This window comes from Hippichthys cyanospilos, chromosome 8, assembly GCF_059441005.1.
Source record: "Hippichthys cyanospilos isolate Australia breed blue-spotted pipefish chromosome 8, RoL_Hcya_1.0, whole genome shotgun sequence".
Classification (NCBI taxonomy): Eukaryota; Metazoa; Chordata; class Actinopteri; order Syngnathiformes; family Syngnathidae; genus Hippichthys; species Hippichthys cyanospilos.
In genome coordinates this window covers 21,944,349-21,961,520 of record NC_142376.1, presented here as the reverse complement: position 1 = coordinate 21,961,520, position 17,172 = coordinate 21,944,349, and the positions used below count along the sequence as shown (strand labels likewise).

The 17,172-nt window shown below is 40.8% G+C and overlaps 1 protein-coding gene across 3 annotated transcripts in view; it reads left to right on the top strand.

Moving 5' to 3' along the window:
- Positions 1 to 17,172, top strand: part of fbxw4 (F-box and WD repeat domain containing 4) — a 74,593-nt gene that overhangs the window by 52,003 nt on the left and 5,418 nt on the right. The window lies entirely within an intron of this gene.

Here is a 17,172-nt window from a genome sequence, read left to right as displayed (position 1 = left end):
ACTTGGGGAAAAAAAAGAAACCCTGAGAAGGGACCGCAGCTAGAAAAATCCCCCTTTTCAGGCTCATCAGACTGCAATAGAGGCTAGTGCTAAGATAACACATTGTTCCATATTGAGCAATATGTCAATTGCGAAGATGAGATGATGCTGTAAGACGGCTTCAGGTAAGATGCTCCTCATAATTAGGCCCGGCCAGTCCATCTCCACAGAAGGGCCTTTCCTCGGGTGGCACACCTTTGAATTCACTCCGGTCGGTCAGTGCAGATCCTCACAGCAGCATTCAATTAGTTCATCGCCAACTAGTCCCATCTCGAAGCCAAGAGAAGGGTGCAGGTAGGAAAAAGAAGAGAGTGGTGGTCAAACAGTTCAGCTAAATGCATCAGGATAAAAATGTGTCCTTAGTCAGGTTTTGAACATTTCTACAGAGGTAGCGGCTCAAACTTCCATGGATAGAGCATCCCAGACAACTGCCGATTCGATAGAAAATACCCATAATCCTGCTAACAATTTTGGCTCTGTGGGTCACAAACAATCTGGTATCTTGGAACCAAAGGTTTCAGAACATGTGTGTGTGTGTGTGTTTGTGTGCGTGTGTGTGTGTGCGTATGTGTGTGTATATATACAGTACATATATATATATATATATATATATATATATATATATATATATATATATATATATATATACAGTGGGCCCCCGGTTTACGAACTCCCGTTTTTACGTATTTTTCATCTTACCAACGTGGACCGCGGCGTTTTATGTCCCCCTCTTACGCACAAACCTTTCGTCTTACAATCCATCCAACATGCCGGTCAGTGTGTCCGCCTTATTTTTTCAGTTTGCTGTATCAACAAAAACAACTTTTCTCGCATGTCACAGAAATGCCGATATGCTACTGGTCAATTAAGGCATTCACAGTCACTGTCTCAGTCACGGTCTCAATCACGGAGATGCCGATATGCTATTGGTCGATTAAGGTCACAGTCACGGTCTCAGTCACGGAGCTGCCATTATACTATTGGTCGATTAAGGTCACAGTCACGGTCTCAGTCATGGAGATGCGGATATGCTATTGGCTGGCGTCAAGTCAGTCACAGAAATGCCAATATGCTATTGGCCAAACACCTTCATCTAGCTTGATGGCACAGCTGGTCGGTGTGGTGTGAAGACTTTGCAAACTTTATCTGTTAGACATGGCTTCTAAAATTGCAAGCGGCAGCAAAGGAAGAAGTAAGAGGATGATGACAATAGAAACAAAGCAGGAGATAATAAAAAAAAAAAAACGAAGGAGTTGCACACAGAGTTAACCTTGCTAGTGAGTATGGCAGTAACCGCTCGGCAATCTTCTAAGGGCAAGACTTTCCTTGCCAGGGGACGGACCTCGGTCAACAACAAAATGGAGAGGCTTCTTCTATTATGGATTAAAGAGAAGAAAATTGCCGGTGATATGTTCTCGTTTAAGAAAAGTTCTCGTTTAAGAAAAAAAGAATTCTGCGGGTTCGTCTCTGCTCCCCTCCGCCTCCACCCACCACCAGCTCAAGTCACGTCGCCCCAAAGGTAAATGTCATTTTTCCTTTGTATATTTATGTTATTTAATTCAACTGTACAGTAGATTATGTTACTAATTTTGAATATGTGTATAAACTCGTGATGTTTTTGCACGCCTTGTACGCATTCACTAATTAACATAGGTTTGGATTGCCCATCATACGAGCAATTTGAGTTACGAGCGTAGCCACTGAACGGATTAAGTTCATAACACGGGGGCCCACTGTGTATATATATACACATACACACAGCAACCTCCCAGAACAAGAACCAGTAACCATCTCTGATGAACTGTTAAGTCAGTGTCTCAGGCAGCAGAAACCTGAGGAGGGTGCAGAAGAAGAGGAACAGACAACCTGGAGGGACAAACTCACATGGCACCGTCAAACAGAGGAAGTGGCTGATATCAAGAAATCCTACCAGTGGCTGGATAATCCAGGGCTGACAGACAGAACAGAGGCACTAATCAGAGTACCAGAGTAGACCAGACCCAAGATGCAGACTGTGGACAGAAACCCCTGAGACAGTCCAGCACATATTAGCAGGGTGTAAGCTTGCTGGATCAATGTACATTGAGAGGTGCAACCAAATGGCTGGGATAGTGTGCAGGAATATCTGCAACCAGTATGGAATAGAAGTACCTAAATCCCGATGGGCCATACGACAGAAGGTGGCTGAGAACAAGGTGCTGTGGGACTTCAGCTTCCAGAATGATAAACAGGTCCTGGCTGACGCCAACATCAGAAAGAAGGCATGTGAGAAACTTGAGAAGTATCAAGGGTTGAAAGAGCAGCTGGAACGGACGTGGAAGGTCAAGGGTTGCATTGTAGTGGGGGCACTTTGGGCAGTAACCCCCAAACTGCGTAAGTGGTTACAGCAAATCCCGGGAACATCTGAAGCCTCAGTCAGAAGAGTGCAGTCCTAGGAACATCGGCTTGAGGATGACTCGGATACCACCCCGTCTGGGTGATATATATATATATATATATATATATATATATATATATATATATATATATATATATATATATATATATATGAGAGAGAGAGAGAGAGAGTTCAGAGTATCCACATTTTTGGGATTTCCTTGGGTGTGTGCTTGTTCTTCTAGGGAACTTCAATGATCACGTAGGTGTAACCCTGGTTAAGATGGACCTTCCAAAGTAAAAGTCTATTAATAAAATAGTCATAAATTACTTTCCTGGTAAACACAAAATAGATTAGCATGACTGAAAAGCGTGTTAAAAGATTAAAACATTCCAAATATAATTTGGTACGTATTATTATTTTTATGGTCAATTTAAATGATTAAATGACCCTTAATTTTTATTTTGGAAGTCGCGTAGCAGGATGGGCACGTGACCATGATTGCGCACTTGACTTTCTTTTCTTAGTTCTGGCTATTGGAGAAGTCGCGGGTGTATTTGTATCACAGCGAGAAGTTTTTGAGAAAACACAGAGAAAAAAGTCAATGGAACTCTTGTTAATTCTTTTTGCCACGACAAAGGATTTTTGTACGGTTCACAACTTGTCTTCCACATCTTTAAATCGGTTCAAACCCACTGAACGATATATTCTTGACGGTGGACTTCCAAGTTGTGCGATTCAGGATGGCGAGCTACCCTGAGCTCCGCGGATTGTGCCTCGTGCGGGAGAAACAGAACTTGGACAAAACTGAACATTGCTACGAACCTGGTAGGATCGACCCATTTTTTCCCTTCACCACTGTGGATTACAGTTATAAGGATCGAACATTCAGGACGTCCAGAAGAACTATAAATCGGGATTTAATCTTGGAACCTTAGACAACGAACATTTGACGTTACGCATTCGCGAATTGTTGGACTTGAACGTTGTCACTTGTATTTCCCATTGTAATGCTGTGAAGTATTATTCTTTTGTAAAACAACAATAATACTAAATGGTTGAAATTAGAGTGTAGTCAAAACAGATTAAAGACATAAAATTCAAATTTAATAATATAACAACCCGGGTTGAGAAAGAAGTCAATTTAAACTAAATAAGTTAAAATAGACAAGGTAGTAAACCAAAATCAACAAAAGAGGGAAATAGTATTGTATTTTCTCACTCTCATGTTGACTTCTATGTTTATCTGTGTGTATGTTGCTGTATGTTAATTGTGTGTTTTCTTTTCAACTAAAGTAAGCCGGCTGTTCAACTTATTTTCCCTGGTCCGTGATCATTTATTTGGTTTTTATTTAATCACTTCTCTAGTAGACGAACTTAGCACTAGTCCAATTATTAGAAATTACTGTAAGCACTTAGAAAGTGTTACAGAAGCAATGACAGTGAGAACCAGCTTTTGAGAGGAGGGTCCTTCAGTAAGACGAGCTTCGGATTCAGAAGGAACAGTGTGGTTTTCTTCTGACCGTGTTCCTCTGGGATTTCATTGGGGTGTTCAGCCAAAGTATTGAGGGCGTCCGGTTTGTCTCAGCATTGCATCTCTGGTATTTGTGGATCATATGGTGCTTTTGGATTCTTCAGCCCGTGACCTCCTACTCTTATTGTAGCAGTTCGCAGCCGAGTGTGAAGTGGCTGAGATGAAGACTATCTGAGACCATGATAGGAGACAACGACAATAGGCATTTCAATTTGTATTATACACATTTGACATAGACATAAACATGGCCGTAACCGTATCACCGAAGGGACAAACTTAGGCAGACAATACATAAAATTACTTTCCTCTTAGCTTTGATGTACTCTTAATAAAAGTCAAGAGTACATCAATGCGATATTTTCCTTCAAAGTCCCTGCCTCCATCACATGAACATAATGAACATGAAATAACATGGCTGAACTGGATCTTTGGCCTGAACTACGGAGAGAGGGTAGACTTCCTCAATCCAGACTGAACCCTGGGAATTATTCTGCCCCACCTGTAATGGGTTACTTCCTACACTACACCTGCAATCTGTCAGGAGGTTGATGGTTTCTTCTGGGATGAGTACGACCTGTGGGTAACTCATTTAATGGTTCTCCGGGTGAGGACTGAGCAGTTTCTGGGCTGGTAGCGATGTCCAGCGCAGAACTCAGAGGTGGGGTTGCTGCTGCTCTCCTAAGAACTCAGGTTGCTTCCGACGGACTTCCAGTTCGAGAACAAAGGATGGCTCCTGAGATGAGTCATCACATGAACCAGACGTCTGGAGCAACTGATCAACATGTCTTCTCCAGATAAAATGATCGTTGGTTTTCACGGTGTACGAAACAGGACCTGTTTTGGCAACAACGGTGACAGGTGTCCACTTAACACATTTGTAATTGCGGGCGACCACCTTGTCTCCAGCAGTAAAACCTCTCAACTTTGCTTTGCACCGTCGTTCCATTTGAGCTCTCTGTTGACAATGAACAACCTCTTTAGTCTTCTGTGATCTCAGAAGGTCCAGTCGAATGCAGAGCTGTCTCTTGAGCAGAGATACCTTTGTTGTGGGATGAGGTGTATTTCTGAATGACAATGAAAATGTACTGAGTTATTGATTGAGGGATTGTGTGCCTTTAGAGGACTTGAGAGCTTGCGTCATAGTTTGTAAAAATCTTTCAGCGAGCCCGTTGGTAGCTGGATGATAAGGTGCTGACTCATTCTTTTCCATGAATGCCTCAAATTCTGCCGATACTAGCTGTGGTCCATTATCACTGACAAGTTGTTGTGGTAGACCAAAATGGATGAAGATAGATCTTAGATCTTCGATGGTTTTCTCTGAAGAGGTGCTCTTCATTGCAACAACTTATGGCCATTTGCTATGGGCATCAATTACCACTAAGAACATGTGGTCTTCCAACGGTACTGCAAAGTCTATGTGGAATATTTCCCATGGCTCTTCAGGCCAAACCCATGGATGTAGCGGTGCGAGCTGTGGGAGGTTCTTTATTTTTTGGCAGGTTATTTATTTTTTACTTTCGAATTTTAAAGTTTTTAAGTCTTACTACTGTCTGATAAAGAAGAAAACAACAGATTTTAAACTAGACAGAACGAGTTTTGTTCAAGAAATGATGTTCCTCTTATATTAAACTGTGATTTGTCATTTTGACTTCATAAAATTTAGTGTATATTTATTTTAAATTCTTATTGTTTTAGGTTTTGACAGCATCACATATAATGACAAGTTTTAATGGCTGATGCAGGTTTATTGACATTTAAAAGTTCTGGAAAATAGCCTGTGTAGCCCAGTAATGCGTATGTGTGTGCATGAGGGCAATTTATTCTAGTCTGACATCACGGAAGGCGTACGTGTGAAAGTTCCCACCCCCCACCCGGCATAAGGCAAGGCATCACATGCCAGCTGAAGTGGCAATTTTGGGTCAAAGTGGGCGAGAGCCTCACATTTGGCAAGGGCTGTTTTTACATCTTTGAAAGCCGTCTCGCATTCAGCTCTCCATTTCCATGTTGATGCTTTGTTGAGCAGTTTATCTAGTGGCTTCATCTTATTGGCGTGGTTAGACACAAATCTAGCAGAGTCATTGAGCAAGCCAAGGAAAGACCTCAGTTGACTCACGTGTTTGGGGGACGGAGCCTCCAAAATTGCCTTCACCTTTGATGGTGCCTTGCTGGTACCTGTGCTGTCAATTATATGTCCTAAGTACTCAACAGATGAAAAACTCCCACTTTTCTTTTCTGACTTTCCGACCATACTCCTCCAGTCGTTGTAGTGTTGCCTCCACATTCGTTAAGTGCGACTGCTCATCTAATTCCTGTGATGAACAATGTCATCCAGGTAGCATTGAACACCTTGAAGCCCACTGAGGATCTGATTCATTGCTCTTTGAAACAAGGTCAAGCAGAGGTGATCCCAAAGGAGATCCTCTGGAACCTGTACTGTCCTTTGTGTGTCACTATAGTCAACAGCTCCTATGACTCATGCTCCACATGCATCTGAAGATATGCTTGGGATAAATCTTTCTTTCTTAACCTCTGTCCTCCAGCCAAAACCTGAGAAGAGGCCATCAATTAGAGGCAATGGATACTTTTCTGTTTCCAAAACCATGTTCACAGTTACTTTGAAATCGCCACAGATTCTTGGAGCTCCATCTTTTTTCGTGACAGAAACAACTGATGTTGCCCATTCACTTGTGCTTACTGGTTCTAGAACTCCAATCTTCACTAATCTCTCCAACTCAGCCTCAACTTTTGGCCAGATCGCATATGGAACAGGCCTAGCTTGCAGGCATTTTGGCGTTCTACCGGGTTTAACTGTCAACTTAACCATGATGTCTTTCATGCTGCCAAGTTCTCAGTTAAAAACCTGGGAATACTTCTTCAATATGTCCTCCAGGTAGCTATTTTCTCCCTCCTTAATCATGAACACTTCTTGCCAGTTCACTTTAATTATTTTTAGCCACCGGCAACCTAGCAGGGCTGGACGGTTTCCCGAGGTGATGTACAGAGGAAAAGTCCTCTTTTTGGATGTTGTATTCCACAGTCACAGTTACAGCTCCCAATGCTGGAACAGGCTCACCAGTGTATGTCCTCAATTTCAGCTTTGTTTCTCAGAGAGAAAGGTTTTTTCGCTTCTCTTTATACACAACTTCTGATACCATGGATACACGTGTACCTGTGCCCACCTGCATCCGCACTAGTTTAGTATCCATCGTCATCATTTTCCATGACAGATAAAACATGGACGGCATCTTCATCAGACTCACTATCACTCTGTTCATCTGGTTCTTGTTCCAATTTATTCACATGCTCCTTTTTGTTTCGGTGTCACTCACTTCTCTTTTCCTCAACAAACTGCTTGCCTGTCTGAGTCTTCTTACTTCCGCATACACGTTCGATGTGACCTTTCTTGCCACAGTTCCTACAGGTTAAGTCCTTGTACCAACACTCTGGTGCCTGATGGCCAGTTGCTCCTTTCTTTGAAGATTCGGTGGACATCTTATCGACTTGGTTTGATATACTTAACTGTTGCGCTTCTCTGGCAGCCATCTTTATTGATGAGCTAATTTCAATGGCCCTCTCCAGCCTCAGGTTAGCTTCTGTCAGTAACCTTTTCCGAATAGCCTCGCAGCACAGACCAAACACCAGCTTGTCACATATGGTGTCATTTAGTGAAAGTCCAAATTCACAGTGTTCAGATAACTGTTTGAGTACAGCTACAAACTGTGAAACAGATTTACCTTCTTCCTGGTTCCTTTTATGAAATCTAAACCTCTCTTCAATGATGAGTGGCTTTGGTGAATAGTAATCCATTAATATTTTCTAACATTTCATTATAAGACTTGCCTCCCGGTTTGGCAGGTTGCACTAGACTATGCAGCAGATTGAATGTCTTTCCTCCCATAACACTTAAAAATGTTTGGACAATAACATCAGCTTTAACGTTGTTAGCAAGGACAAAATACTCAAACCTTTTCATGTAAGAATGCCGTTGTTCTGTGTTTTCTTCAAATGGACCAATATGTCCAACCAGCGCGGCCATGCTGAGAACTCTCTTTCAGCAAATGGCCTTATCCCGGTGCTAATTTCTTCCGGTTCGCTGTACTTATTGCCATTTTCCTTTTATTTGTTTTTCGTGACTCACTGCATTAGTGTCCTTCCCTCATGCCACAAAGGTCCTTATTCGTCCGTTTTCTCCCGTTTCTTTCCCTCGCAGCAGCGCTGCCCTCCGATATAGTACAGACCGTCCACACTTTAGCAGTTGGCTGGCACGGCAGGTAGCCACAACACTATGAGATACAAGCGCGAATCCAACACACCGAATTAGACTTTACGTCGAAAAAACAATTAATGGTGCTATCCCATCCTCGTCGCCACTTTGTTCTATTCTTTGTGGTGTTGTAGAAGGGCAAAAGATGAAGAAATAAGAGACAATGACAATAGGCACTTCAACTTGTATTATACTCATTTGACCTAGACACAAACATGGCTGTAATCATATCCCTGAAGGGACAAACTTAGGCAGACAATACACAACATCAAGTATCTTGGGGTCTTGTTCATGAAGAATGGGAGCTCTACTCGCGAATCATTACTGTGTCTGCTGTGATGAGAACTCTGTATTGGTCAGTCGTGGTGAAGGAGCTAAGCCCAAAGGCGAAGCTTTCTATTTACTGATTCATTTAAGTACCTATCTTCACCTCTGGTCGTGAGCTCTGGGTTGTGACTGAAAGAGGGAGATCCTGGATACTACCTGGATACAAGCTTGGTTATCTGGAAGGGGCTCAGAGTTGAGCTGCTGCTCCTATCCCAAGTTGAGAGGAGCTAGGTGAAGTGGCTCAGGAATCTGGTTTAAATGCCTCCTGAATGCCTCCCTGGTGAGGTGTTTCGGGCATGTCCCACTAGGAGCAGGCCCAGCTGATGCTGGAAAGACTATGACTTGGCTAGCCTGGGAAGTCCTGGGGATCCCCATGGAGGAGCTGGATGAGAAAAGTTTGTCAGAGAGAATAATTATGTGGTATATGTCACATCTAAGGCAAATTTGATTGATGGGTTTGAGGTCACAGAGGTCAAGTCCCTTCCCGTTCTCACTGTCAATTAAAAATGATGGATGGGTTAAAGGTCACAAAGGTAGGTCACTCTTCCCTTCTGTCCAATATGTCAATTAAAAACAATGGATGGGTCAAAGGTCATAAAGGTCACGCTGCTTACAGTCAAATAGGTCATGAGAAAGTTGTCTGCCATCCGGTCCAACTGTCAAAAACTATAACGGATGGTCAGTAAAAGTTAAATTAGACAAAGATTTATGAAGGCAGCTGTTGCAAGGAGTATCTGATTATTTATGGCTGTAAATTTATATATGTCAGAATTGTGTGATCAATGTCACAATTTACATGACATTTATGTGAAAATTCACGTGAAAAGCTATGGTTATGAACATCAATGACTTAAGTAACAAAATAACTATAACGAATGGTCCATAAAAATGTCATAAGACGAAAATTTGACTGCAGGCTGTTTTTAGCTGTAAAGAAAGAGACAGAAAGAAAAGTCACATGTGCCTTGATCGAAACAAGCAGAGTGGCACTAAAATGTGATGCATATACATGTAAAGCACATAGTTGTATAGCATTTTGCAAATTCAAAAGCTACACGGCAGCAAATGTGAATGCTCTCTCACTCCACTTTTGCCCAGTTGTGTGTGCCCAATGTCTGATAATGGAGCACGCCAAATTTGAAGTTGATCGGGTTAACCATTTAGGAGACATCAAGAGGTGTTTGGTACCTGCAAATATCCAAAAAGGGGCCAAAATGGTTACAAAAATTCATAATTCTGGTTTTGTACATCGTATCATATGGGCCGCGCTGGCCTTTTGTAGGTCTTGAATGTCCTACATATGCCTAAAAAATTTCATAGCTCTAGGTCCCATATGTCAAAGTCAAGGCCCGCGGGCCACATCAGGCCCACGAGAGGGTCTTTTCTGGCCCCCGTGATGATATTATTTTTTATTAGATCCGGCCCGTGGGCCGCTGCAAATCAGCAGCCCGCAGATATAATTTACGCACCAATACTACATTTCCCACAATGCAACGGGGACGCGCAGAGTGGGAGGCGGTTTCATTTAATTATTTATTAGCACATTATTACACATTATCACATTAGCATAACAGTAAATGTTATCTTACAGATACCCATAACAATGGCAAAACGTAAGGTGGACCATAAAAACAAAAACAAGGTGGGAGTTAGAGTACATGTTCGCAGAGGTAGCTGGAAAACCCGTGTGTCTTCTATGTGGAGAAAGTGTGGCGGTGATGAAAGAGTATAATATGAGACGGCATCATGAAACAAAACACGCGGACAAAAACAAGATTATAGACATGGAACAAAGGCTACAGAAGGTTGCCTCAAATCTTGACAGGGTCTCTTCAGAAAAGCCAAGTCACAAAGTGAGGCTGCTGTTAAGGCAAGTTTTATTTTAGCAAAGGAGATCGCTAAATCAGCCCGGCCATTTACAGAGGGCGATTTCATAAAAAACTGTATGCTTAAAGTCTGTGACGAAGTTTGCCCCGACAAAAGACAGCTCTTTTTAAACGTCAGCCTGAGCAGAAATACCATTGCCGAGCGAGTAGACCTATTGTCTATTAATCTAAAAGAGCAGCTTGTTAACAATTCCGCATATTCCTTGGCCGTGGACGAGACCACGGACATTTCTGACATTGCCCAGTTGTCAGTTTTCATCCGCGGAGTGGACTCCAGCCTAAACGTGACAGAGGAGTTGTTAGCGTTGCGTCCTATGCATGGCACCACTACAGGACATGATTTGTATGAAGAGGTCTCAAGATGTGTAAACGAGATGGAGCTGCCTTGGGACAAACTTGTGGGTTTGACAACAGACGGAGCACCTGCGATGTGTGGACATAGGAGTGGACTGGTGGCAAAGATTCCAGTTCAAGTCATTTGTGAGCAAGTTAGAAACGGAGCATGGTGATTTGCCCTATCACACTGAGGTGCGGTGGCTAAGCCAGGGAAAGGTGCTGCATAGATGTTTTGAGCTTCGTGAGGAGATTTGTCTGTTCTTGGACAGCAAAGGGAAAGACACAACACAACTCCGAGACGAAAGGTTTTTGTGTGAAATGGCTTTTCTGTTTGACATCATGACTCATCTGAATGCAATGAACCTGCAGCTGCTGGGTCGGGCTCGTGTCATCTCTGATTTGTACAGTACAGTGAAGGCGTTTCAAACCAAACTGACTCTGTGGGAGGCACAAATGCGGAAAGAAAACTTGAGCCACTTTCCTAGCTGTCAAACCATGAAAGATAAGCTATCCACCAATGTTGTCCCGAGCGCAGAGTTTGCTGATAAAATTAGTGTACTTGCCGCTGACTTTCAGCGCCGATTTGCTGACTTTGAAGCAAAAAAAGCAGGTTTGCACTGCTCAGTAATCCATTTGCAGTTGATTTAGAAAGCTCACCGCCAAACCTCCAAATGGAGTTGATTGAGCTCCAATGCAATGATGCGCTGAAGGCAAAATACGCAGCAGTGGGTGCTGTGGAGTTTGCGCGCTTCCTCCCCGACACAATGCCGCAGCTGCGCACCCAGGCTGCTCAAACATTGTCTATGTTCTAGCTGAACAAAACATCACACAGAGGTCGACTTACTGATGAACACCTTCACTCAGGTCTGAGGATTTCCTCAGCTCAAAGCCTGACCCCAAACATTGATGAACTTGTGCAAAAGATGAGACACCACCAAGTATCAGCCTCAGCCTCAAAGAAGTGAACATTACTGTGCAATTACATATTTGGAGTTTTTACTCTGTTCAAGTTTAAAAGTTAAATATGCACATATGACTTTTCCTCAAAGAAATTCTTGTTTTTGGTTAAGAGATTTTTGCACTTTATTTGATTGTATTTCGATGCAATATTTTTTTTAATTATTTCAGTGAGTCAATGATAGAAAATTGTTGTTATTATTTATATTTGGAAGTTGCCTAAATTCAGCCCACTTTTGCTAAATGAGAGAACATACTGATGGTGCCTTGAATAATATCACTTTATTCATTTAATGTTCATGTTATGAGTATTTCTTTATAAAGGACATTTGTATTTTGTGCCTGCTGAAATTAAAAATTACTGACAGTCATAAGAAAATATTGCTTATTTTATCCAATCATATTGTAATATGTTTGTTATGTTTTCAGTAGGTTCAATTTTGTTTTCAATTAAGATTGGACAGGCCGGCCCTCACCTTGTAGCAAAATGTTTTATTTGGCCCTCCGTCCATTTGACTTTGACACCCCTGCTCTAGGTGAAACACGCCGGGACCCGTTTTCGACTCTAGGTGGCGCCAAAAATCTTTTTTTTTAGATTTTATGTATGAATACACCAAAATATCACATTTTACAGCAGGCCCGATAAGTGTGAAAATAACTGTGCCCTCAAAAAAGCAATTCATCTCGGAGAATAATAATAATCTAGAGAACAATAGGGACCTCTCAGCAGTCGCTGCTCGGGCCCTAATAATAGTAATAATAATACTAAAACAAAAGGGTTCTTGCAGCGGAAACTGCTCGGGCCCTGATAATAATCTGGAAAAGAACAAGAGGGACCTCACAGCAATCGCTGCTCGGGCCCTAAAAAATGCATCATAATTATACGCTCTTTGAAGAGTCAATGTAGTTTGAATACATAGCACATACCCAAGACACGCTGGAGAGACTTTGTCACTAGGCTGGGGAGCTGGAGAAAGTGACCGGGGAGAGGGAAGTCTGGGCTTCCCTGCTCAAGCCCCCGCGACCCAAGCTCGGACAAAGCTGTAGCTAATGGATGGATGGATGGATGGACATAGTGTCTCAGTACTTAGGGTGGAACTGAATGGCAGGTCATTATTTGGTTATGTACTAAGACAGGGGTCACCAACTCCGGTCCTCAAGGGCACCTATCCAGCATTTTTTCAGCGTAACCCTCATCCGCTGATGAATTCATCAGGAAGCATCAGGAGCACGATAATGAACATGATCATTTGAATCAGGTGTTGCGGCGGAGGGTTACACTAAAAAAATGCTGGATCGGTGCCCTCGAGGACAGGAGTGCATGACCCCTGTACTTAGATGTTACTTAACTTACAACTAGTGATGTGTTTTGTTTTTTTGTGCATATGTGGTTGCTGGGGTGGCAACCACATATGCATGTGCTAAACTGCTTGATTTGAATGTTTTGGATAAAATGAGGAGGTGGTGGAGGGGCACTCTACTCATAGTTTCCAACTCAGCCAAATCAAGGAGTCCCCAAGTTTTTGCTATGAAACCCAGGCAATGAAAAAGCTCTCACTCAATAAGGCACCCTGTGGATAGGGTCCTAGTCCAATAAGGTAGCCTCCTAGGGTAAAACTGAGGGATTACCTGACAGACCCTCTGGATTGAGCTTCAGAGAAAGGAGGGGAGGCAAGTGTCTGTACAGGGCTGCTTGCTCACCAAGGCTAGCCAGACTCCTTTAAATGGTTGCCACGGTGCAAGTATCAAATGTGTGAAAGTCACACACGGTCACGGTCACAGAGGGTATTAAATGGCAACAAAGAGACGGTTATAATGCAATAATATGCACTGCTGACTGCAGGTTTTTCTTCAATAATCAAGAGACCTGTGGCAAGCTGTACAGAGCTGTGATCACAGGAGCATGGTGCTACACTGTTGGACTGTCACAGGCATTCACACAGGTCACAGTATATAAAACTAGCAGTTCATGCATCACTTTAGCAAAATTACTCCCACTGAGTTGTGTTGAGTGTGTCTCACCTGAGTTCATTCAGCATGGCATGACTTTTGGAGGTTTTCACTTGCAATGGTGCAGGTACAACTGCTGCTTCTGCATTGACAAGTGTCTTAAAAACTTAGAAAACATGGTCCCAGGTCTGTAGCACAAGTAGTGCTTGGATGTGAGTGTACTTCTATTAACCAAGCGTTTTCATTGTGGTCCTCTGTTTGACAACATCAAAAATTGCATCAGTTGTTTATTTCCTTAACAAAAATCCTCACCGCATTTCAGTGCGATCTTAAGGTGAGCACATCTGCAAAGCAAGAATCCAATTAATTGGAACAGAAAAATTATATGGATCAAAATACAATCAGAGGAAATGTCCTGTCTATCTGATGTGAACGTTTTTTTTTTTAATCCTGTAATGTTCTACATACTACAAAACAGACAACTTACATTTGATCAGTTATGCAAATGCATTAAGACTGGTATAATTTCAGTTAATAATGAAAATTCCATTCACAAACGTAATCCTAAGTAACTGTGATTCAAAATTTTCATAAGATGAAGCAATATTTCCAGTTAAAATGAATGGAATAAGGATGAACCTGTTCCAAAACCATAAAACCTTTCATTTTCAGCTGCTCCTATTCCAGACATGACTGCATTACTGTTCTCCCCTTACCTTTTCTATTAAGCTGCACCAAAGAATTGGCAAATATCATTTTTTGGGGACAGCTCAAAGAAACACAATAACAAGGCTGCTTGTACATTGTGTTGCATATGGTTGAACACAGCACACACCTCTCTAGATTCTATGGACAGACAAAAAAGTATCAAGTCTTTCTATTGTTTATGCATTCGGTAAGTAAGATTACAAATTCATATTATTATTATTATTATTATTTATTTTTATTTTTTTAATTGTTATTAAATGTTTTTTTCTATGAGCTGCGTATTCATGAGCAACTATTTACTGTTCAATGTTGCCAAGTAAATTATTTATCAATTTGAGTGTCATACGTGACCTATTTGGAAGTAGGAATTACAGTACTGTGTTCCATTTACATTTATGTACAATAACCTGTATGTTCTAAACAGAAACCTTTTCCAAATCATTTTGTTTGTTTTGTTCGACCTGTTTAATAATATATTGGCTGTATTAATTCTACCATGTTAATACTTCTAAAGAACACAGGACAAAGAACAGGAAAAAAATAGATTATTCTTTAACAAAGATGCAATGGCATTGTAAATAGCACAGGGCCTCAGTTTTAAAACCTTGACGACAATGCTGTGGGAAGTCATAGTTTTAGGCATTGCCAGTGTTAGTAAAAATTGAATAGAATAGAAATAGAATTTCTTCGGCTGATTTTGCAACAGCTGCACTATTTAACAGATATAGGCTAATGTACTCGACTTTTTTGGTTCATTGGGACAACACAAAAAGATTCTTGCTCAGATAATTCACAAACATTTGTATACTGTATTGATCTGTTTTTCTGTCTATCTATGATTTTGCAAATAAAAGGACTCAAAGAGAATGACACCCATCAATCTTAAATTCTGAGATGCTCAGTGACAATTTGTTTTGCACATTTTATGTGAGATTTCCATGATAATCGTCCATAATTACACCAAGAAATTTATTTTCATGAACCTCTCATAATGTCAACCCCATCTAACTGTATTAATGCTCGAATGTCCCTCTTAGAATTCCCAAATAACATAAATTTAGTTTTGTTTAGATTTAACGATAATTTGTAACTTGTGCTACAGACCTGGGACCATGTTTTCTAACTTTTTAAGAAAATATGACTTTAATGTTTAATGACGTTCAACGTGAGGCCCCTAGATGGCGATCTTATGACTCCATTGGCTATACAGCTGTATATTAAGTTAAAGGTGTAACCATAATATACATAATATGACATGAAATGAACAGAATAAGAAGAATAATTTTATAAATGAAAAATATATAAACAGTGGGCACCCGGTTAACGAACCCCCTCTTACATATTTTTCATCTTACGACGTGGACCGCGGCGTTCAGTGTGTCCGCACTATTTTTTTTCACTTTGCTGCATCGACAAAAACAACTTTTGTCGCATGTCACGGAAATGCCGATATGCTATTGGTCGATTAAGGCAGTCACGGAGATGCCGATATGCTATTGGCCGGCGTCACGTCAATCACATAAATGCCGATATGCTATTGGCCGAACTCCATCATCTTGCTAGATAGCACGAGCTGGTCGGTGTGTTGTGAAGACTTTGCAAACTTTTATCTGTTAGACATGGCTAAGAAAAAAAATTACAAATCTGCGGGTTCGTCCACCTCCACCCACCACCAGCTCAAGTGACGTCGCCCCAAAGGTAAAAGTCATTTTTCCTTAGTATATTTACGTTAAGTTAACTGTACAGTAGATTATGTTACTAATTTTTAATATGTGTATGAAGTCGTGATGTTTTTACCTAAGGATTTTGCACACGTCGTACGCATTCACTAATTAACATAGGTTTGAATTGCCCGTCATAGAGCAATTCGAGTTACGAGCATAGCCGCTGAACGGATTAAGGTTGTAACACGGGGGCCCACTGTATATATATATATATATATATATATATATATATATATATGTATATATATGTATATTTAGTAAAAATGAATTTAAAATGAAATTGACTTTCATCATTTTTATTATATTTATTATACCATATTTTTCAGACGATAAGCCGCGACGTTTTCCTCATGTTTTGAGTCCTTCCACCCTAAGTTTTATAGTCCAGTGCAGCTTATCTGTGTGTGTGTGTGTGTGCGTGCGTGTGTGTGTGTGTGTTTTTTTTTGCTAGCCATCTACAAGCAAATGTGTATCTGTTCGAGGTGTCAATTTATGGAACAACTATCAAATAGAACTGAAAAGATGTGAATCAATGGCTGTGCTCAAAACAAGTTAAAACAATATATTATTAAAAAAAACATATGTCTAAATAAATAAGAGAATGTATAAAATATTGGGTAAATTTGTGATGTGTACATTTTATATGCAGTACACAGTCATACATATGACTGTATATGAATTATATAGAATGTGTTATGTTCACTAAAATAAACTATCAAAACAAAGGGAGACAAAAAAGATGCTATTGATGTATTGATTTCGAATTTGAACTGCTATTTAACGAACAGATATCCATTTTCTATAAATATGTTGGGACTAAACATGCAGGCATGTTGTGTCAAAGAGGGGATATTGTTGTTCAAAGACAATTACAAAAAACTTAAATAACTAAAAAAATGATAAACTTCATACACCTTCTTTTTGCATAAAGATCTGATGTTATTACCTGCGGCTTATAGTCCAGTGTGACTTATCCGTGACAAAAATCCATTTTTTGCTCATATTTTTCTGTTGCAGCTTATACAGTATACCAGTGTGGCTTATAGTTTGAAAAATACGGTAGTTTATTA